Source organism: Cylas formicarius, unplaced genomic scaffold, assembly GCF_029955315.1.
Source record: "Cylas formicarius isolate icCylForm1 unplaced genomic scaffold, icCylForm1.1 PGA_scaffold_8__14_contigs__length_24414737, whole genome shotgun sequence".
Lineage (NCBI taxonomy): Eukaryota > Metazoa > Arthropoda > Insecta > Coleoptera > Brentidae > Cylas > Cylas formicarius.
This window is the reverse complement of record NW_026844361.1, coordinates 23,603,768-23,629,155: the sequence shown is the minus strand read 5'-3', so window position 1 is coordinate 23,629,155 and position 25,388 is coordinate 23,603,768. Positions and strand designations below refer to the sequence as shown.

At 39.5% G+C, this 25,388-nt stretch overlaps 1 protein-coding gene across 1 annotated transcript in view; it reads right to left on the bottom strand.

The window, feature by feature from the left end:
- Positions 1 to 25,388, bottom strand: part of LOC132706375 (uncharacterized) — a 55,994-nt gene that overhangs the window by 13,061 nt on the left and 17,545 nt on the right. The gene's annotated exons all lie outside the window — the stretch shown is intronic.

Genomic DNA, 25,388 nt, shown 5'->3' with positions numbered 1-25,388 from the left:
TCCCAGTCCCGATTTTTTTCGGCCAACGCATCGAAACAAGCGCTCACACGAATGTCGTAAATATTGTATATGGGTTATTCTTCGCGTTAAATAAATAACGAGGGATATAATTTTTTAAAGATAGACGCTGCCCGAAACAAACACGCGACCGAGACCTCCATTTTTATATTGATTTGTGTTAATAAACAGTGGAAAATGTTGTAATAAGACAAGAAGGGAATGCTTTTTACAAAACTTCTGTATTCCTCCTGCGTCGGTTTTTACTTAGTCGCAATTGCTGACGTTTCGCCAATCATCCTGTTGGTGTCCTCAGAGCTTGACTGAAACTGACTGACTGAAAAACCGACGCAGGAGGAATCCAGAAATTTTGTAAAAAGCATTACAGTAGCCAGTGCAAGTTTCTTTGAAAAATTAGACAAGAAGAGAAATTGATTAATTTAAACAATTTAATTGGGCAATTGCTTAAAGCTGGCTTGTTTGGACTTTCACTATCTTTATTTGAATGACACCTTAATTTTTCAAGGGTATAATTAATAAAGATAGTAAAGAAAGTTTGTCCAAACAAGTAGGATTAGCAATTCCAAAAGGCATCATAACAAAATCTAATTTACAGCAGAAAAGCTTTTTTAACACTTATTATGTACACAACAGTTCTTTTATTGGTGTTCATAGCCACGCGATAGAAGCGCCTTTTGACACAAATTTGAAAAAAATTCCAAACTAGTGATAAAATATTGATGATCTTGATACTACGAGAATATGGCTAAATCTGAAAAATTAATTTTCTATAATTCACTAAGTTTGTTAAAAGGACGTCTCGGGTAAATTACCAATTATCACGTAAACGTAAATTTAAATGAAATTTTCCTCACCGTCTTCCATTTATCTTCAAATCAAATCGAGTTGGGGGTTTAGCAACTCCGGTCGAGCAGTGTATATATACGCGCCCGGCAAAAACACACATCAACTTGTTAATTTCTGGTCCCCCCTCTCATCTCCCCTCCACACAGTTTTAACATTCATTTATATTCGGTTCACGAGTGGTCCGCCGTCGCTATTAAATATTTTATACGTCCGTATTAAATGACTGCCGATTTCGACTTTCCCTCATCAGGGTTTTTGCCCGTTCGGTATTTCTCGTAGAAGGGTGGAGAAACTGTTTTATTCGCAGTTTCATTACTTTTAACGGCTTTATCAGCAACGTTCTCTTCAATTAAAAGGACATAAACAACATATACAGGGTGAGTAAAAATTGCTCACTGGTTTATTAAAAACTCGCTCCGCTGCGCTCCGCTGGGCTCCGCTCGTGTCAAATAAACTCGTGAGTCAAATGCCGTTTACCCCACTTGTTGCATAATATACTATTTCCTCACGCTTTCCGAATACCAATTATACCCATAACAATATCTTTTCTTCGATAGATAATGGAATGGTTCAAAATCTAAATATATTTTTTATTGTTGCTGTTGTTTGAAAATAACATCGTTTTTTATCATTATTTTTAAGTACATATATTTTTGTTTTATTTTTAACGAATAACATCAACATCCACATTGTTAAATTTCTTTCCAGCTAGGAAGCTTGAAGTGAGTATGGTAGATGAGGTAGTAGCCCCCAACCCAGATCGTTAATTTTTTCATGTGGTCTGGCATTGTCATGGTACAGAATAATGCCTTTTCTGTTTTCGAAAACTGGACATTGTTTGGTCAGAGATTGGTTGACACGATCCAACTGTTAACAAAGGGCGAAAACTCCACCAAACACACAAGAGAGCCTTCCTTGGGTGAAGGCCCGGTTTCGCAGTCGGTTGGGTGTTTCATTTGGGAACAGCCATTGCCTTTTGCGTTTCGGAGTGTCATATGTCCGATTAGCTTTGTTTGCCGCAGATAAGTCATGCGGAACCCAAACACCTGCTCTGCTTCTCTTACCTATATGTACCAAATGAATGAATGGTCGACCAAGGTTGGTTAAGTGCTTGTGACAGCTCTTCAATTGCCTGACGAGGACCCGTCTGTCTGTAGGATTCTGCAATGTTCTTGTCGGTCTGTCGCAGGAAAACCTCCACGAAAACCAATAAAGATGGCCTATCGCAGGAAACTTAATACGATTGAAAGAACGATAGACGTACTCACACACATTTTAACACTTTCGTTTCAAATAAAGGCGACCTCAAAGGGAAATTACCGCGCCCGCCTTTGACTGATAAAGGAACAATTTATCGCAGCGACAGAAATACGAGCCCGGAATATTAAAGGGGGCATCTGCACCGTCTTTTATTCAGCCTTCTGGAGTTGGAATTAGCGAGGGACTATATTCGCTGCTGTCGTAGCAAGCAATTAAAAAAAAATAATAAAATCACATTTAACGTAAATATTTAATCAAATGCAATGAAATACAATCGCGGGTCGTAGCAAAAACAATGCAATTAAACCGAATGTTTTTAGACTATAGATGGAATAATGGCCATTTCGCAAATGTATTAATTTAAACATTATTCATGAATTCGATACGATCGGTAAGGGGATTTACCCTTGGTAGACGGCTTTTATTCCGTCAACATTAATTGAAGACAAAAAAAAAATATACGAATATAAATTACTTTTAAACACGCCCTACCACCCAATATTTGGGTTTATTTTATGTGATATTTTGGCTAAATTCAAATCACGAATCAACCATAGCTTTACTTATGCCTGCTATTTTTATTTCGTAAATTCCTGTGGGTGTTGTTGATTTTGGTGACAATTCGGAGCCGTTATGTATTCGTCGATGTATTGAAGAAAAACATTAAAGAAAAAGCCCTACTGGATCAAAGTACAGGGTCTAGAGGAAGAAACCGACAGACTTGGAATTGTTTTGGAGATACAATGCAAAGAGGTCCTTTGAATTATCGATTTCTGCCAATAACACGGCGAATGTTGTCTTCGAAATGGTCAAGCGTTTGTGGCTTATCCGCATTGACCACAGAAAGTAGTCTAGCGGTGTTAAATCACAAGATCTTGGAGGCCAATTCACAGGTCCAAAACGTGAAATTAGGCGATCGTCTTTCAATAAATCGATTGTTGAAACCACATCTCCTGGACATCATGGTTATTCAATTCAGGAATGAAAGAGTTAGTAATCATAGCTCTATACCGATCACCATTGACTGTAACGTTCTGGCATCATCGTTTTTGAAGAAGTACGGACCAATAATTCCACCAGCCCTTAAAGCGCACCAAACAGTCAGTTTTTCTGGATGTAACGGTATTTCGAAATACGCTTGAGGATTAGCTTAGCTCCAAATGCGGCAGTTTTGTTTGTTGACGTAGCCATTCAACCATCGATAAACAAAATTCGCTTACTTGATGATCGTTCGGCTTCAATTCTTGCACGAGTTGGATTTTGTAAGCACGTAAACCAAGATCCTTCCGCAAAATCTTCCATAAAATGGATGGACACAGATCCAATTCCTGTGCTCGATGGCGGATGGACTCATTCGGGTCTTCCTCAATGCTACGCTCTAGAGCAGCAATAGCTTCTTCGTCTCTGGGGATGCGAGTTATCAATAAGAGTAAACGTGGTTCGAAAACGTTCCATGGTTAATCAAATTAACTGCTCTGATCGACGATTTTGTCGACGATAAAATGGACGGAATGGACCATTATTTCCGAAATAAAATTGCACTATTTGCAAGCGTTGTTCAGGCGTGAGTCTATTCATGATGAATTGCCAAACCAAACAGAGAATAAATCACTTGAGACCTGTTAAATCGGTCGCCATCTTGAACAGTAATGCCAACTTGAAGCCCAGTCATTTTCCTATTAACCTGACTTTTTATCAGTAAGGGTATTTCACTCAGGTATATGTTTGATGTTGATATCTTTCAGAAAACATCTTGGTCACTTAGGGTATTAAGTACTCCCATGACGATGTTAAAATTCTTCATGGAATAGCAGTGAGGCCAAGATTTGCATCAGTGTTTTAAAAATATCCAAAACATCCGATCGCTAGAGTAATAATAATAATAGAGTAATAATAATAATAACAAAGCAAATTACATGAGAAATAAACAAATCTAATTAAAACCTCACCTAAATCTATAAATAAATTAGAATCTGACCCCCAAACCTTTTAAGTGACCTATACGTCCATCACGCGTCACTATAACGTTGTAGCCAGCGGGTAAACTGCTTTTATTAACTCTCTCAGCCACCATCAAACATTTACAATCACCGGCTAGTCGAACACCTCTTCCGTTTTTAAATTAGCCCCCAAAGATTGATGATCCACACATTCCAGAAGATCCCTGGGTTGAAATCTTTGCCTGGGATTAGATTACTTCGACAACACGTCAAATCGGCCAAACATGCTTGCCTTGGTCACCAATTAATACAACTTCTTCCACCATAACCTGCGAACTAGCCACTAGACACGAAAGTAATAGGGTGTGAATTTATTACGGATTTCAAATCATAAACTAAAGCCGATAAAACCTCTTAATTTAATACAGCTCGTCCTAACACCTCTCTCAACAACTCCTTAAGAATTCTTATGAGTTTCCCGCAAAAACCACTCCATCTATGGGTCGTTTGAAAAAGCCGCTTTGGATTGTCCTGGACCACTGTACCTTAAGACAGTGGATTTTTTCCAACACAAGTTCATCTGGATATTAATATCCATGTTAAATAGAATAATTCTTAAAGTCAAGAATTTCTTCATCGGCTGGCATGTCAAAAGTTTAACGATTCCTGCCAAGCGTGCTGTAATCTCAGCATTGGAAGCAAAATAAAGGGACAAGTAAATCCTAGCGCGTCAAAAACATATTGGGCCACATATGCTTAAAGTATCTTCATTCGTATTCCACATCACTCCATTGATCTTGGTGTCAAAATAACAATCCGTTTCTCGAACTGGATGAATATACTCCCACCCTCTTTGCAATTGCATTCTATCCTCTTCCAAGTTCACAGAAATTGTGTCCAAGAAAAAATGTTTGGTGGTCAAAGCCATTTCCTTACGGATTTTTTGCTGCGCAGAATCCGTAGTTCCAAGTTTTTAGTTCCCAAGGAGGCATTCTTCATAAAACTCTCAGAGAGGTAATACCCGAACTTTCTTGAGGTGTTGTTCAGTTTAAAGGGCTCTAAAACTGTGAATACTAACTTCGAGAATAAGAATTCATCGGCAAAATTAACAAGTGCCTGCTCACTTAAGGTGGGGCCGGTATGATTCATTTTGTCTAAGGTCGAGTATACTGCTTGCAGAGCTACATGAATACTTTATCAAGATTTGCATTAATTTTTGCTTCCAGTTATTTTATTCACAAGCCATTAATTAGAAAATACAACGTAAAATTAATACTTGTCAATGCTATTCACGGACGTGAAGACAGAACGTTAGTAATGATTAACAATTAAAAAACCTATATTTAGAGATGGCGAGTATGGCGTAATACCCTGTTAGCAAGCAGCTTCCGAGAAGTGAATTTCATTATCCAAATATTTACGACAGCAACTGAGAATCAACGCCAGTGTATCGGTAGAAACCATCGCAAACACAACCCGGCCGCTTGAGAAATCTTCTCCGGACCAATTCAATTTCATTGAGAAAAGGATTTCCAAAAAATGCATTTCAGATTAGATATCAATTGTCATCTTTGTAAAAATGTTTTTAGTCTTGATTGTGGTATATTGCATTGCCCTATTCTATGTTAAGGATTTTGAATGTGCTGAAGATAGACATGACTAAGCCAACTAAATGTTGACGTTGTCCAGCGAATTATTTACCCTGAAAACAAATCTATTCACCCTTCGCCTCGAGCGTAAGCTCATTCACTCAAAGCTTTTTCTCCGTTTTAAAAGCACCTCCCCCTCTCCTGCTCCGGCAGCGACGTATTTAAGACGCCGTTTTCGTCTCTTCAATGGCATTCGCGCCGAAAAAAGAGAAATTGCCTTTTGAATGGCCGGGCTTTTTCCCTCCGCATCGCCCCAAAACCTTTTGGAATATTCATAACGTCCGAAATACGTCATTTGTTACATTTTCCAATAGGTTCGGGGGGTTGGGTGGGTGAGGTACACACAATTGGCGTCGATTTTTTTTTGCGACGATTTTTGCCTGACAAACGACATTTTTATGACGTGCGATGGCAATATGTCAGATAAATCGACGGCCATATTTGGAGGATCTGCGAATAATATTTCGGACCAAACGAAACGGGAAAAAATACTTTATCGCGAACGGGATGAGCTCGTTATTATGTACATCTGTTTACTTTGGTACCCATCCATCATCAGTTTCAAATTTCCATAGTAATGACGTTAAACTGGCGGTTGGGGAGTATAATCAGTCCCCGAAGCAATTTATGTTAATGTAACATTGTTTGCCTATCGACTAGGCTACAACGAAATCCGACGCTATTCGGGATGCAATCCGAAGACACCGATTCGTTTTATTATTATACAAAGTGGATTTTTTTCTAAAACTAACCAAGTAAATGTAAAAACATCTTTTGAAACATTCGTGAGGTTAAAGTAAACCAAAGTATAATAAAAAAATAAGATGCAACTAGTGACTTTTTGCTTTAGCATGGTTAAAGGCAAAATGATATTTGAAATTACGTTATTGTAAACACAGTCTTTTGAAATCTGATATTGTATAATATTTTAACTAATAACTCTGCTTCTGCACTTCTGCTAAATACCTACTAGCAAGCTGAAACATTCAGACGCATGACGATGTTTAAACGAAGTACGAACTACCGTCATGGTTCACTCAGAATCAAGTTAGACATACTACTTGCATCGCTGTGTGTTTTCGTATTCACTAGTAGATTACTTGTACGGTTTCGGCGCACCCCACCGCCTTCGTACCTCTGTCGGATTGTCTTAAGTACGAAAATTAATTGAAAGTGCTTCTCGGTATACGTACCCGAACGTCAAATCCGATTTCGTGGATGTTATCGAAAAATTTCACGCTCCATCGCTCTCGTCCTAATTAAGCATTGTAAACCGACAATAAACGAAAATCTTAAAGAGATAACGGCGAGTCAATAAAAGTTTTATTGCCATGGCTGGAGTTTAAATCGAAAACGGGCCATCGTTATCGGAAGTTGTTCGGCAACTGTGCTCCCAATCTTCGACGCCGATTATTAGTGGAACGAATTAAACCCGTTCGGATAACTCATCTCGTCGGAAGTTATGGGTCAGTAGATAATAGACGATCGAATCCCGGAGATGGAGCTACGGCTATGGTCGATAGAAAAGCGAGATTATTTTTCTTTAGGATTGGTATGGCGAATGACCTCGCTTAAAGCCAAACTGTACCTCAGTAAATAAATAAATAGCGTGTTTTATTAGTTGAACATTGAAAATTACTGTTACGAACGAGAACAGATAAACACACATTAGATGTAGTCAAATCACTCACGTACAGATCAAAACTACTTTACAATAATGATAGACTTTCTTCGAATAATTTATACAAAAGTCATACAGGTTTGTCTAGATTCAGTCTCTATCGAACCGAAACTTGCGAAACATACACCATTATAGCCAGTTCAGTTGTGCATTGTTTGAAGTATATCGGTAAACATGTTATTGGTTAGTTACATTCAAAAATTTGAAGCCCTCCAACAACAACTATGGAAAGCTATGGAAAGAATGGACGTGGGAGAGATATGGATTCATATAACGTAATTGACTGTATAGAGATACAAAATCACAAATAAAAATCGGCAATCAATTAACGGAAAATGTATGAAATTCTCTCTACATGATAGTGTAAGATCACGCTCAAACCTTTTTAACGGTTTTCTTACTTCTTATTATCAAAACCAAAGTAAAAGCAATTGAGTATGATTTACAAAAAAATCTGTTCGTTTTATTTTAGGTCGAACGATTTAAAAAGTCGGTTTAATTTATTTTTTTAATATTATTATTTGATTAATTTATTATTAATTATTTATTTTTAATTTATTTATGGTTGGAGCGAAATTCGAATGAAATCATTTTCTACTCTAAGGAGAGCGTTAAGAGAAAAAAGGTATATTACTTAGAATTTATAATGATGGCCTCTTCGTTTCAAATCTGAAGCATGTTTAAATTGTTATTTTAAGCATTTAAAATAATATTTGGTGACGCTTATTTTAATATCTGTCCCATAAATAATTTAAATGGTTTGATTTTCAAATCAAATGTACACAATACTTTCGTTTTACTAACAATAAGTAATAAAAATTATCATGCACAAGAATATATTATAATATAATATATCTTTAGCGATTTTATTTTTAAATTTTACAACGTAATATATATAGTATTATGCTTAGAAACTTATTTCTTGGTAATCATTGACATTTCCAATCTTTATGCGGTTACGTGACAGCAATTTCTATTTCTTTTTAATAAACAATTCTCTGCAAATATAATAAGATCAATCTCAATTAATAATGCAGAACCCATTTGCCTTCAGAATATTAATGAATATCCCATTGCCAAATTGCCTATAGCTCACCAATCAGGTTTCGTGTCCGTTGAAATCAGCAATCTGGCAACACAGCCGTGTTTGTTCCACATTTCGCGCTTCTATGATCTAAGGTCCGTATAAAATAATGACAGAATAGTTAAAAACCCTGTGCTAATCTGGTGGGCGCGACTCAATCGAAAAAGTTTGTAGTAATCACTCACATCGAGTAAAAAAATATCGGAATTTCGAAGAAACGAACATTGTCGAGTTCTTCCCGCTGTCGCCTACGCTGATGCGCATCAGGATTCACAAGAACATCGTCCCCCAAAAGGAAATATTCTGCTATCCCGGGACCGTGTACCACAACGCTTCCAAAACTTATTTATTGACGTTTTACACAAGTGAGCAAAAACATTAAGCAAAATCTACATATATCTATAATTACAAAGGCACCGCGACATGACATAAAAAACGCCAACCATCATTAAAATTGGTAAAGAAGAAGAAGTGATTTGACCTTAATGGAGAACTGTCTCTGCGGCAGTTCTCTGACACTTAGAGGCAATATATTGAATAATTTAAGTCCATAATAGTCCTTATAATTTCTACTCTTTGCAATTCTTGAGTAGTTAATCAACATATCATTTCTGTTTCTGGTGAGATGCTGGCAAACATTAATATGAAGGGGATATTGATCCTGGCTGCTTTTAGTATACTTTAATGCCGAATAAATATAATATATGAAACAGCTAATATTTGGAGATCTTTAAACTTTGCTCTTACGTCATCCCTAAAATTCAACTGGCTCGCCTTTGTATCGAAAACACTCTTTCGGTATATAATAATCCCTAATAGAGTGAAACATATACCATTCTGACTATACTTTGAGGGATTGCGCCGACCAAACCGCGCAACAAGTACACCACCCTGGAGAGCTACTCACAAAGACCAATAATATGCTGCTCAAACGTCAATTTCATAGGTTGTCAAAACGAATTCTGGAATGGAGGCCTCTAAGGACGAGAAGCATTAAGATAGAGACCTGAGAGTGGAGGACATCAACGGCGTACTGGTAATGGAAAGAATCTAAGAAGAACCGAAGGAGATACGGAAGTCTAGGCATTTGGAGCAATGATTGTGCTGCCTATTATCTGATAACGTATTATTGTTACGAAAAAAAAAGTGATTTTTTTGTAGAAAATGCTGAGTAATGAGTTGCGTGTTAAGTAGTCTCGAATAAACTACAAGGCGTGCGGTTGCTGGTCCAAAAACGTCATCGCTTGTACCCAACTAGAACCAATGTTAATTCCTCGCACACTATAACGGATTGCTTCCGGACGTTATGTTTGAAAAATTAAACAAAAAAACAGCGACAAACCAACCGGACAGTAATTTACGAGGAGTGGGGGGGGCGTCGCGCTTAATAAAAATGGGTCGCGCGTACAATGACGTCCGGCTCTATTGTTGCCAACGAATTGTCCCGAAGCGCAGAGAAAATAATGTCCGCTTCGGCGAACGGACGGACGGACGACGTTCGAGACGAAATCTTCTCGCCGTCCGCGAAACGTCCGTCCCGCCATTAACCCGATTGCGTCGTCCATTATCCGCGTCCCGCAAATCACTTACGGTATTGGTCAATTGCTGTTAAATCGCTCGTTATCAGTGTCATCTAGTAGATGGTTTTCGAGCGCGCGACATCGATTGACCCGCAATCAATTATACCGCTTTATGCGTTTCGAATTTGCAAGCTCGCAATTGATTTTTACCCTGTCGCGGATACTTTAAGGGGAGGGGGAACGGGCCAATTGCATATAAACTAGAAACGAATACATGCCAACGGTAACCAGTCACAATTTAACAATGAATGGGGTACATATTTAATACACATGTCAATTCTAAAGGCAAAATGTTGATATCTATGTCAGTATAACCTTAGTGAAGAACTAATTACTGCTCTACAGTTTGATATCAGTATTTGCCTCAATATAATAAGCTATTTGCAATGTCTTCAAAACGCATGTATTCGTTTTATTTGTAATGTACCATTTAGAGAACACATAACCTCACTCCGTGTGCGCTTAAATGAGTTAACAGTTGATGATCCCAAGGTAGATCTCTATTGGTTATAATTAACAATCATAACCTTAAATACTTAACTAAATCTCTTTCGTTTTCAAATTTAAAGGAACAGTTTGTTAATAAGCAGTTTCGGTACTAGATAAAAGTTCTGTGTTTCGCAGAAGGGAGTGTAGAGGCTTAGGAGGCATCTTGGCTTGCTAGGCATTGGAGACATGGAAGGGGAGGAGACCCCGTATCATCTGCTCACCGAGTACCTTGACATGGGCAAGATTGTGAGTCTTCGGAACTGCCCTGATCGATCCGGACTCACTACACGGTATTGGGGTAAAGGAGTTGCCGACCTTCTATAGGAGGGGCGGCATTCTGGACGCCCTCTAGTGCGGTCTGGGGGCACAATGGGCCCATCTGGTGGCCCGCGGGGAGCCCCCTTTAATACCAATACCAATGCCTGAATTTTTCAATTTTCTGACATTTTTAGGTAGATATTGTTTACCTAGTTCGCGGATAAACTTTACTTAAACTGGTCTGCATTTCCTATGTTTCTTTTCACCAATTCTAAAAAAAATATCCCGATCACCGATTTTCCCGCTAACTTCTAGGCTATTATTGTAAACATCTAACAAAACTTCTTTTAGTGGTACGGTTTCTTACTCAGAAAGTCAAAATACAAGCATATATTTCCTCTACTAGAACTTGAAAAGTTTCGAGACCAACACCCTAGCGATATACATCGCTAGGGTGTTGGTACATAATATTTGGGACGGAAACTAACCAAAATTCTCGATGCCGAAATTACTAATAATGAAAAAAATATTTTTTGGGGTTTGAATTGATGAGAAAAAAAATGTTAGATAGTTATTAATTAATAAGCCCTCTGGAACAGTTTTTTTATATTTGAGCTTACTAAACGCGGGGTGTGCGAGATTTGCCATTATTTCATCCCGCTGAAGGATCCGGTAGTAGGACAAACATTTTACACGAAATTTTAGGAGGAATTTTGGATTACAATGCTATTTGTTCTTCGGCCATTAAATTCATTCATTAAATTGTATGATGTCATTTTAAATAACGCTCTGTATATTATACGTATGCAATTTGTGCTTTCTATTTTTCTTCTTCTATCTATACTTCTTTTTCGTTATCACTTTTTGTTATAAATGGCAGTTAGGTGTAGGTTAGATTTTTTGTAACATGGAAATTTGCACAAATTTTTTATATATTTGACAGTTTTGACATCTTGTTAATTGTAACTTTATATTTCGTCGTTGGAAAGTTGAAAACAATAATCGTCTTTATTATTATCATTAAAATTTTCAAAGTTTTACCTTGCTCGCAGTCGGATATTTACACGATTCGATCGTCCCACGCTTACACGTCGACGCTATCTAAATGGAACGAAAAACCATTACGTGAAAATTCCATGTATTGGAAAAATGGGATTTTCCCACGCGCGGCAACGGACGCGATGCTCCATCGAGCAAAAACTGGGAAAATTTGCACAGCCATGGAAAATCCCCGAAACTAATTAAAACTGACGCCGTTCAACAATGAAAAACAGTACGCGTTATTCGTCGGCACGGCGAACCGAAAAACGCGTCTCCGGGGTGAATCCGTCGAACAACCGATTTAAAATACAAAACGGCATCCGGTCCGGACAATAAAACACCAATCTAATCCGTTGTCGTAAGCGACGTTCGATTTTGCCCGCCGTCTTCTATACGTTTCCGGCGTATTTTGAAATATTCATAACACCGGTTTCGGAATTTTGCCGCAATTTATCGTCGCTCCGGCCTGGGCCGAGCGTTTGATTCAATAAGACCGCCGTAAAACGTCCTCCGAAACGTATTATTTGAATACGACGTCGTAGGCGAACGACCGAGCATATACGACGCGTCACTTCAAGATAACCAGTAGACATTGGCCGAATCCTAGCAGTCTTGGCCAACAGAAGTAGAAGAACCGGTCGACACTGTTCTCCATGTGTAGTTTGCCACAGAACAAAGAGAGAAAAAATACGATTTGTTCTCGCCTGGGCACGACTGCTGTGGTCATTCGCCCATTTTCCGGCATCCACGGAGGATTTTTCTTTTGGTCATAGATCAACACGTAACAAACCGATACAAAAAAAACCCGGCTTCCTTCCGCTTCCATCGCGGACCATCCGGGTCCATCCCGCTTCCTACCGGCGTGAACAGAGAAAACTGCGAGGTCGGCACACTTAAGCATTTTAAGAGATTCACTAAACAGCAACAAAAATCCCACGAAAAAATAACCAATGGATTCCGCAGGGAGCGAGCGGAGGTTAAACCACCACGGAACAGGCAAACAATCAGAAGGATAACTCGCACTTTGCCTAACCTAAAAATGGCGATTCTCTGTTTTCACTGTTGTCAGACGGAATCTTTTAAAGGTATAAGCGTCCCGCGGTTTCGCTGTTTTGTCCATAGAGCGCGGTAACGGAGCCAGATAGGTCTAGACGTCTGTGGGAAAGGTGAGTGTCGGTCCAAAATTTAAATAAGATGGCGTATCGTTCCGGCAGTATTTTGTCAAAGCATGCCTAGATCTCGTTAAATGTTTTAGAAAAACGAGTGAAGCGTGTAGATATCGGCACTACATTGGTTAATAGAAATCGCTATCGCTGTAGCGAACTGCCTCGTGGTGGTCCGGCTTCGAAGAAGTGTGTATTAGGTTTTTCTCTGTTTTCAAATAGTTACATTCTGCAGAACCAGTGCCTCATGATAATACATTCCAGTTTGAAAAAACTCGTCCAGTGACCCATTTTGCTAACCTCACTGGCCTCATGCTGTCCACGTGGTCTCTCCGATGTTTTGATTTAACAGATCTGAATCGCATCTAATGTTTTGTACTGCCAGCGTTTAAGAATAAACACATCGTCGAAAAAGGATAGCAATGTGGACGTATTGAGTATCGGCCCCAGAAATCATTTTAAATTAAAATGTGTCATTGAAATTGAACAAAAATTTGAATACGCTCCCGCCTAAATTTAACGAAAATGTCTTCAATACTGCTATGCAGTCTATCTTTATTAAATGAAGTCGCCAATTGTGGAACGTCACGGATATTCGGAGGAGTCCAACTTCGCGGCTGTTTGTCTATTCTGTTGTTACGCTTCAGGGCGTTCATAACTAAATCTTCATCAAATAAACCGATACACGCCATTTTAAAACATGGAGTATTGTTGTTCGGTAGGCGTTGTTTGAATCTGTATTACGATTTTAGAAATAAGTCAACACCGAAATATCTGATTAACCATATTTGGGGTATAACTAATCATTATTATAACAAGCATTAAGCAACATGAAGCATTGTGTACTAACTCCATTATCTCCGGAAATATGAACAAACGCCGTCAGCCTTACATTTATTTGATAGCCTAGAACTTATTTCTGATTAAAAGCCCCCGCACTGTGAAATTTTCATAGTAATCGAATTGAATTAACTTTTATCTTGCAATCTTTACTGAGTTGATAACTAACCGCTTGGCGTAATATACAATCCAATTCGTTGCTCGACGCACGTAGGGTAATATCAAATTGAATAGTTAGTATAGTCTGTTCATAGATATAAGAAAGTGACTAACTGATACGAATTCAGGAAAGACCCGGGCAAGCTGTAAGAATGAAATATGCTTAGAATTTAATTATTTGGGGTTTTGTTAGGAAAGATATTAAACAATATTTATTTATTTATGTATGCATGGATGTTTAAATCTAAAATACAATTAAGTTTGAGGACATTGGAGTTAACACGGGGAAAAACATTGTTATGGCGAATGGCAGATTTCAGTTGGTGCCAAACATGTTCATTGGGATTAAATATACAGTGGTAAGGTGGTAAAACTGTATGCCCTAGATTTCTTGTATAATTATCACAGACGTATTCCTTTTGTAGGTTCAACCCTTGTAGAACCTCAATTAATTTGCTTTTTGGTATAATCTTCGTGAAAATAAATGTCGTTATTATACATGTAGTCTTGGATTGTTGCTTTTGTGTCACATGAGGAAGGAATGTTTGGAACTAGTTTGTTTTTAAAGCAACTTTCAAATAAATCAGGGGTCTTCATGGTAATCCAGAGAAGAATCTTTAATATTTTTCGCAGACAGAGAAAGTCCATTTGTTTTACACTTATCAGTTGAGTGAACCCAACCCTTTTCCGCCTTTGTTGTTCTCTGCACATCCTAATTTTTTTCCTCGCTGAAATGGGATTATTCACAATTTTCCATACTGTTGATGTTGGAATTTTTGTCAATGTGGCCGTTTCTTCTAAAGATGGTTGCTTGCTGGCACCGCGTTCTATGAGAGTCAAATAAACATTGTTTATAACTTCCTTGGTCTCAATAGAATAATGTTTTCTACATTTGGGCGGGAGCATCTCCTGAGATACACTAGACTCACACATATTTTACAAAATTTACGATTACGATTCAACACACGCTGTATTACACACGAAATAAGAATGATTACTAATTAAATTAAACTAAGTAGTATACCAGACAAAAGAAGATTAAACACAGATAGGTATAAAATTATTTTACCTGAAATTAAATTCCGAAATTTTAGGTAATAACCTTGTTGCATTGTATGTTAATGACCACCCTTGGATAATCCCATTCAAAAGCAATTGGTCACTTTCTTATGTCTATGAACAGATCATATCTCGCAAGCCACTGCTTTCCAAATATCGCCTTTTACGCTGCAGTTTGTTTTTGTTAATCGCTTGCTATCGTTCATCTGTTTTAATGAAAACGATCTAATTTGAAAAGCGACGCCGAAGCGATTTGAATTGATGGTTCCGGCCGCCGCTCCGGGGGGCGACGGAGATAAGTCATTCCTTTCCTGCGCCTTTTTTTCCAAAACTTTTTCGTGCGGTTCAAATTTTCGGTTAAGTCGATTCTGGGCGATTTTGTTGACGAATATTCTAAGCGTTTCCGAATACTGAAAGGCAGTGAGGTTTTAATGGAATCCAGCAGAGCCGGCAACGTAATCGCCGAGTCAGTAGATTCCTGGATTCGAAGTGGTGCCGTCTGGCTGTCGTCGTCTCCGCCCGATAACTTAGGAACTTAAAGGGCGCATCTCCAGTCATCTTCGGAAACAATTTCGAAGTTGACGTTTTCATCGACCCTTCGCTCTGCCAGATAGATCCGTATTTCTTGCAGAATATTCTCATCTCGACCGACCGATACCCGAATACTCCCGCATTCGGCCGAATTCCCATCGCGGAGATGGGACCAATTTAATTTGGAGCGTTTACGTTCATTACCAAAAAGCAGGGACGCACTTCGAAAGTTTCGTACTTGCAATATCGATCTGGTTAGTTTTATTCTTTATAAATTAAATAGTAAGCGAGTCTGGTAGGATTGCGTTCCATAAAAGCGAAGCGCCGCTAGATGACAATCAATCAGTCGAAAATGGAAGCCGTACAGAGCTGAAATTACTAGTGTGTACAGTAAAAAGTAGTGCGTAAATAGTGACTTCATAATTTTTGGTGAAGAAAACTTTAAGAGCCTTTGAGTTTTACGCAAACCACCGCGTTTATCGAACCCGGATGAGTTTAGCGTAGGTTCGAAACAGTACGTTAGTTTTAATTTGAAAAGAGACATTTTACTGGTTTCTTCATATAATTAATTTGTCCTCACTAATACATTTACTATTGATTATTTTCAGATCAAAATATATTAGTAGTATGTTAGCTAAGTATACAAATTTAATGCACACTTTTTCTAATTCAAAGGGTTCGCATCTTTACGCGATTTTTATATACTTAAGCATCTACTGCCGCTAAGATCCCGTTGAAAAATAAATTCAGTGCAGATTCCAACTGCACACACATGTCCTGATTTTCGTTCACTTATGAAACTTACAAAACAACTTTGAAAGTGAACCAAGACAAACTTTAACTATTCTCGTAAAACCATTACTCTGCGCTTTGCTGTCTAGCAAATAACTAATCACTGTCGTCGACTCCAGACACTATGCTAACACGTTCTCTCCTGCAATAAGAGTGGAGCTGTGCTCTCTCGCCGAGGCTCTGCCCGAGTGCGAGAGTGTAAACGAAGGCGTCTTGCCTCGGCGGTCTGGGCCTGCCTCAGTGTATATTTAGTTTCTACCACTTTAAACTAAATTCGCAAATGTGCATGGTGACATGCACTGCGATCAAAAGCATTTGATAAAGGCCGAAACAGCTGTCATTTAAATATATTTATGTGAAAATCTGAACGTTTGTTCTTATTTAACTATAGAAAAATGCATAAAAACCATGAAGTACTAGAATTACTTACCTCTTAAATGTCTTATTAAAAGGACTCACGCTCTTCGAACTCTTTATTTATTCCGGAAGACAACTGTATAGATATATTTGCTCTTTTTCCTAGATAGTTCGCTAGATAAACCGGTAGATGTCCATGTTGAACTTATTAAATTAACCTCATATGACGTGCACGTTAACAATGTCCAGCCGGACAAGTACGGCGATATTGATTTCGAAAAAAAAATTAACAGTGAATCCTTACTGTTAAGCCGAGTTCAAAATATTTGTTGCAGTTCAAGGTCACTGTTCATTCTATCTGGCACTCATGGCGCTGAAGTCAGTGCGTACGCGCTCCTTGTTGATAAAGGAGTGCAAAGGGGTACTGAGGAGGGTGGCTGAGGAGAGAAAGGTCACGTTGGTCTGGGTCCCGGGTCACACCGGTATCCGGGGCAATGAGGCAGCGGACGCCTTAGCCAGGGAGGGCTCCTCGCATAGGCATAGCCCCGCTTGGGGATCGCCCCGTGTGTGAGGCGGGGAGCTCTCGAAGCCTGGGCGAGAGACCGGGCCGCGGGGGGCTGGAGAGTTGCTCCGGGAATGAGGCAGGCGAGGCTTATGATGGATGGGCCCGCCCTTCCACGGACCAGGGAGCTGCTTAGACTGACCAGAAGGGAGTGTAGAGCACTAACAGGGGCCTACACAGGACATTGCAGGCTTAGGAGGCATCTTTGCTTGCTAGGCATTGGAGACGACCCGGAGTGTAGGTGGTGCATGGAAGGGGAGGAGACCCCGTATCATCTGCTCACCGAGTGCCCTGCCTTGACATGGGCAAGATTGGGAGTCTTCGGAACGGCCCTGATCGATCCGGACTCAGTGCACGGTATTGGGCTAAAGGAGTTGCTGACCTTCTACAGGAGGGGCGGCATTCTGGACGCCCTCTAGAGCGGCCTGGGGGCACAACGGGCCCATCTGGTGGCCTAAGTGCTTGGACGCCCGCGAGGGCGCCCCCCTTTAATACCAATACCCCACGACTTTTCGAAGATAGTATTAAGGTATGTCTTTTTTCAAACATACGGTAATCTGTTTTAAACGCAAATTACACTCACATGAAATAGTTTTAAGTTATTTGCAGAATGCATTATCACTAAACTGAAGAAATATTGGATAGGAAATGGAGAAATGAAAAAAACCTACACAGGCATCAAAGACACGATAAGGAAAACTGGAAGGGGTAGAATTTATTAGGAATATTATCACCAGGTTGATGAAATGCATAGGGAGGACGAAACAGTTAACCTATCCAACCTAATAACCCCGACAGCAGTTCCTGTTATAAGGACACTATAGGTAAGTTTCAACAATTTTTTTTATTGGTATAATTAAAAAAAAAATAAACGCTTATAACATGTTCTCATTTTGGAAGTACTAAGACTAGGGAGTCAAAGAGTGGAACGTTTTATCTACGAAGAAGGCTGACAAATATCGAGGAAGCTCGATTACAAAAAATTAACCTCTTACGAAACGCCATTGAAAGAAGCAAGAAAATCCAGGAAGAAAGAAATAAAATTTTGCACTTATTATGTAAATTTTTACAGTCTTCGTAATACTTCTAATTTTTGGTATTGAGCACCTATTACCTTCATTATCCTCAAATATTCGAATTGGTTTTGCTAATTCCAAAGCCATTTGACCAAATTATCCTCCCTCATTTCGCTTTTAATTAAAGTGTCCATACGGCCCGTTTCTACTAGTTTCTGATGTAGTAGGTACTAGAGTACAAAGACGTTTCCACTTATATACCTTCCAGATAAACCTTCAAATAAATCTAAATCTCAAAATCAACGACACCCAAACAAAAATAAGCCACCGTAACCTCTACATACACGCTTTGCTACGTCCGCTGAATGCGGCCAATGTTAGTGATTGTCCGGGAACAGGCTGCAGAAGAGTTCTTCTTTCCATTTTGCTCACACCATTGCGTAAGGTCTGCTGCGCCACCGCTTTATGCAGCAAATGAGTATCAACGCGTATCACGTTAAACCCTAACCTCAATTCCAGCGAGATGCATTTTACCGTGTATTCTTCGAGGTGTTTAAACGTGGTTATATAGTCGGAAAACGGGTATAATTATCGCGAGAAATCGAGGAATCCGAATTATTATGCGAAGCAGAACTCAAAACTCCCGTGTATTTACGCCAACATCGAGAGACAACGTTTTCACGGCGTATATATACGCGTTCAAACAAAACCCAGCAAGTTTGTTTCCGTGTTAATTCTCTCGTAGTCGGTGCAGTTGGTACGCGTAGGAGAGGTGTGAGATTTACGTGGCCGTTCGTCGCCATAGAGACCGACGTGATTAATGGTAACTCCTATGCGGATACAAGGTGCTCGTCCGCTGCTCAACGACGAGCACGTATATTACGAGACACGTACGATGGCCGTGTTTCGCGGTATAAAATCGCGTCGACGGCCGCGGGGAGGGGACGCGTTTTGAAAGTCTTCGCGAAAAGTGACGCGACCGATTATGCAAAACGGGAATAATTGAGTCGGGCGGGTGAAAGAGATCGGCCTCGCGTGACGAATAATTTTCGTATCGCTCCGACGTCAACGGCACGACGACGTTTATATGGCGGACGATTATATATTATAAAAAAAAATAGGATACGCCTAAACATAAACTATTAAATGTTGATGACGAACAAAGACTAGATGGAAACTTCCGACTCAAAAATTTTCGCTTTACCCACAACATTTTTACAACCTTAAAACATGGACTTCCCAATGTCTAACGTTTTTTTGTTTTATAATGGTAATTATAAACCCCTATACCGCTTAAATCTAGAAAGGGAACGGTAATCAAATTTTTCTGTCCCATGTATCCGCCGCGGAAGCCGCAACACGCTAGCCAACTTGCTCCAGTAATAACTTTAATTTTATGACTCTCAAGTGGAATCAATTCGTGAGATTCGTGTCTAAATATGTAGCGTCGCCTTTTCTTACATCGTAACTTAATTGTATAAGGTGTTTTCTATGTTTTTGTCGTGTACAGTATTTTTTTGTGGAGCGCATGGCCGCAGACTGTCTGCACCATTGGGTTGGATTCGTTTGAGTAAGCGCAATTGTAGTGACATAGCATTTGTAATGAGACAATCCAAAGAGGTAAAAACAAGTCGACTTTTATAAAAATTATTACAATAAATTTCTGTAGTACGAATCTCGATATTATTACGAGAGTTTCGCGTGGTGCGGGCGACATGTTGGCAGTTAAGACTGATTTTAGGGCAACTGCTGCAGATTTAAATATTATTAGGAATAATACGAGTGTGGTAGATCTGGCGGGTTATACATTTAGTCTGGATTATACAAGAGTTTATGTTTTTGTTATTTACACACCTCCTAGCATACCTAAACCGGACTTGGTGAGTTTTTCAAATCCTTCGGGCTCGTTCTGTCAGGGTTCTGATAACCCCATACTTTTGACTTTGGATTTGCGAACCGGAGAACCTCCAGATGGAACTTGAACACCTAAAAACTGCGTTCGAGGCAAATGGCTACAGTAAGAGGGAGATCGAGAGATCAATGAACTCAAGATCATCAAGATCACGGGATACCGAACAACGACCCTCCACCTCCCACGCATATCTGCCGTATATTCCGAGTGTCACCGACAGGATTGGCAGAGTATTGAAAAGACAGGACATCAAAACAATCTTTAAGCCTACAAAGAAGATCCAGCAGACCATCAGGTCAGCGAAGGACAAGAGGGGTTGACTTTCAGCTGCAGGAGTCTACCGCATTCCGTGTTCATGCGGAAAGGTCTACATCGGGACTACCAAGAGATCAATGGGAACGAGACTTAAGGAGCATAAAGCAAGCTGCAGGTTAGGACATACAGAGAAGTCTGCAGTGGCTGAACCCGCACTGGGCAGCGGGGAACACAGGATACACTTTGAGAGCAGTAAGTTACTAGCATCGGTCAACGGCTATCACAACAGACTAGTCAGGGAAGCCATTGAGATTCAAAAACACCCACACAATTTCAACCGAAAGGAGGAGACCCTTAGACTCAACCAAATCTGGAACCCGATCCTTAGGAACGCCCGAGCAGTACCGATCGATATCCCGAGACCAACCGAAGCGGAACAAGCCCCGCCCTCCACCAATCGGCATAAATACAACCTGCGCAGGAGAAATCGTCAGTCTACGTCCAACATCGGAGATGGAAGGACCTCTGAAGAAGCTCGCCACTCGTGCTAGCGAAACGTTAGGAAGTAATTCCAATCGACGACGGCCTTTAAACCCGAATGAAGATAATAGCTTATCAACGGGCCGCGAAAGCCTTAACCAATTTATCAACTTAACAGTGTTTTAAATAGTCATAACCGAGTCATAATAATAAGGAATTGCCAGAGATTTTCACATGCAGGGAATAGAGTTACAGCAGCCTTGAAGAGATAATGCTTTTGCGAAGTTTTTTAGGGGGGTATACAAGACTCGTCGACGCAGATCCCTCAGTTAATGTATTTTCCAATGCACGTATTACTATTGATCACTTAACTGATGGCACTATATTAAGAGCATTAGGACGAGTTAAGCACAAAGTATCTTGTGGTCCTGATAGAGTTCCTTGTTCACCTTCCCAGATGTCTGGAAGGAGGCCGGAAGAAAAGCATCTGATGTATCCAATTACAAAGCCGTATCGATATTATCGCCTTTTGCGAGGGCTTTCGAGATGTCGCTGCATGGTAGTATTTTCAACCAAATGAAACACTTGGTAACCCTCCAACAGCAAACAAACTCTCTGAGGATGCTTGGATAACAGAATACGTGTGGAGTTTCGCGGTCACTTATCGCTTAGGCTTATGGCTAGTAGCGGCGTTCCCCAGGATAGCAATTTAGCGCCATTGATATTCTTGGCTTTCGTTAATGATATCGTCTCCAACGTTGGTAGTCAAATTTTGCTCTTTGCTGATGGTGCGAAATTGTTTAGAAGAATTGATATAGTGGTCGTTTGTGTGTCTCTGGTGAATGATTTGGAAATTATTATTACTAGAACTTTTAATTACCATTTGGATAACGCATTATTAAGAAAATGTGGCAATTTCAAAGACCTGAAAAATTGTGTTTTAAAATTGAGCACCAGGATGGTCGTTCTGGTTAGTGGCTTGAGCCACTGGCCTCTGCGCACTTTTTATAAAAGTTTCCCACTGGGCGATGAGGTTTATTAACTTTTGTAGGTTTCATATCATATTTATAAGGGGTTTTGAAGTAAGTTATATATAACCCCAAGAGTAAAAGTTTTATAATCAGGTTTTAAGAAGTTTATAAAGTAATGGAAACGTTTTGGATGTAATTAAGTATTTTCATATTTCTTGCATGCCTGAAGCTGCGAGGTCTTAGTTGAGCACGAGCATAACATCCATGATGGCGCTTATGGTCTATAGTCAACCTCGGTGTGTGTTGCTATTAACCATCACACATATATCTGGCATGGAGTTGTAACATTTTTGTTTGTTGGTCCGTGTTGGAGCTTAACGTACACGGTATACGCTCGTTTTTATTCATAAAACTCAATGCCTTCAATGTAAGCGTTAGAGAGCTTGTCGAGTTCTTTAAAAACGAGGAAAACTCTCTTTAAAACGGGAGAAAAGGGTTTTCGCTTTCGGTAGTCGAACAAAGGTTTACCGCACTCTATTGAGATCGAACAGCGTCTGGCGGTACAAAACCTGGTTTGTTTTTAAAAAAAAACATGGTTAAAAAGTCAGTCGACTATAAATTTTTCCTGAATGAAGACTTGCATTATGCGTCGCCGTGTCACATGCTCAACTTGCCGCATATTTCCCGTAGAAGACATCAAAGGGACATCAAACTTATCCACGAAATTATCCTTGCATTCATTCCACGTGCCATCCGGATCGGTTAGAAGTCACGGACTTCTTCTGACCCTTAGGACCTTTAGTGGTCACCCTTTCATTCTCTTTCTTATGGATTCTATTGTAACCTTCAAATGGGCTTCGCTCGTAAGTATAAATAAAAACCAAAAACTAAAAAAACATCGAAAAATAGGTTAAACGGATCACATAAAATTATAAATATAAAAATATTTGCTATTGCGCGAACTTGCCGGGTTTTGAAACGGATCGATTTCGCGATTACAATGCCCGGGCTGGGGGGGGGGGGTTATTTTGCGCGCCCCCTCGGCCCCCCTTTTTCAAGAAAAACAAACCCTCCCTCGCGAATCAACCCCACTTGGGCCCAAGTTATTGTTTTGTAACGACAAAGGCAATATTTATTTTTCTGTGAAAAGTTTTCAAAGAGTCTTTTATCCCGGGCATTTTCCTCTTCCGAGGAGTATTTTATTAGACGCATTATAATAAAAAATTACCCACCCCACTCGTTACACGCGCTGATTTGTTCGGAACGTACGTTTATCTGAACTGTCGTCGATAATAAAACATCGCTCAATTTGAACAAATAACCAACCCCAGACAGAAGAAAATCCTTTCTTAATGTGGATAATGACCTTATTAATGTCATCAAATCTTTTCTTACCGAAAGAAAACAATATGTGGTTTTTAATAATTTATGACGTTTTATCATGGTGTGGTCAGTTCATAGATATAAGAAAGTGTCCAATTGCTTTTGAACGGATTGTCCATGGGTGGTCATTAACGTACAATGCAACAAGATTATTATTATTAATTAAGGTAATAATCCTGCTGCATTGTATGTTAATGACCACCCTTGGATAATCCGTTCAAAAACAATTGGCCACTTTCTTATATCTATGAACAGACCATACTCTTCCTACCTTTGATAAATGGTCTTCATTCACTTGCAACAGGATATTAACCGCACACTTAAATCGGAATATAGAAAACCAAGTTTATTTTAATTAAAAAAAAACGCACAGTTGTTACATTTTCAAATAAAATCCAATAATATATTATAACTCTTTCGTCGTATACAGATCATGCCTTCCATAAGACATTACCTAGGCACAACGGAAATTGTTTCTATTTACGTAGGGCCAAAACAAACATAATATTTTTTTCCGAATGAATAAAATGTTAGGAACTCGGTTAATAGATATATTGATTTTTCTACTAACAATATTCATAAGTTTCTTTGAAATTTCGAAGCAGTTTTTTTTATCGAGTCTTTGTTGTTTCTATTTCGCTTGTTTTTAGTAACTATTGCTTGGAGTAAAATTTGCAGGGTACCGATAGTATTATTATGGTTTGGGCAGACTTTTTTTTATGTACCTATACTAACATGTCGAATTGGAGCAAAAACTTCATATATATTGAGCAAACAATATTTTAAAATCTGAAAATCCGTTTTCTAGAATATTCAAACAATCTCTCTTCTTCATGCCGCTTCTTCTAAACCGTTCTCGCAGATTCCGCAGCCAGGATATTCTTCTTCTTCCAATTGATCTTCGGCCCACAATCTTTCCCTGAATTATCAAGTGAAGCAGCTCATACTATGGACCCCGCATTATGTGACACAGATAGACGATCTTTCTCCTCTTCACTTCTTTCAACACCTCTAACAATAAACAATCTCTAAAGTTTCTAAAACTTTCTCTATAATATATAAGGTTGTTCGGAAAGTCATTTCGTTTTTTCCCGTCAGAGGACTTAATTACGTTTTTTCGAAACCAACTTCACACTTAAGTCGCATAACCATTATATGTCTTGAGAGCTGATATTGCAAGGCTTGTGTGTGAAAAAGTTCTATTAATTCTACGCAGTAGTTTTTGGTTGGTGCCCTTTTAAATATGGAGAGCAATAAGCAGCATTTTCGTCATATTTTACTTTTTTACTTCAGAAAAGGTAAAAATGCTGTCCAAGCGAGAAAAAAATTGACGGATGTGTATGGAGAAGGCGTGTTAACAGTACGCCAGTGCCAGAACTGGTTTGCAAAATTTCGATCCGGCAATTTTGATGTCGAAGATGCACCACGGTCTGGACGGCCGGTCGAAGCTGACAAAGATGCGATAAAGGCATTAGTTGATGCAAATCGGCGAATAACCACACGAGAGATCGGTGAGAGATTAAATTTGTCGAATTCGACTGTTTATGGCCATTTGAAAGGCATAGGCTTAACCTCGAAGCTCGATGTGTGGGTGCCCCATGTCCTTACGGAGCGAAATTTGTGTCGTCGCGTTGACGTGTGTGATTCGCTCCTCAAACGTCAAGAAAATGATCCATTTTTGAAGCGGATTATTACTGGGGACGAAAAATGGGTTGTATACAACAATGTTAAACGCAAGAGGTCATGGAGCAGAAAAGATGAACCGGCTCAAAGCGTGTCAAAAGCCAACATTCACCAAAAAAAGGTGATGCTCTCCGTTTGGTGGGATGTCAAAGGAATCGTTTTTTTTTGAGCTTTTGCCGGACAATACAACGATTAATTCAGAAGTCTATTGTCATCAACTGGACAAATTGAATGATTCACTTAAAGAGAAGAGGCCCGAATTAATCAACAGGAAGGGTGTAGTGTTTCACCAGGATAATGCGAGACCTCACGCAAGTTTGGTCACTCGCCAAAAACTTTTACAGCTTGAATGGGACGTACTGCAACATCCACCATATTC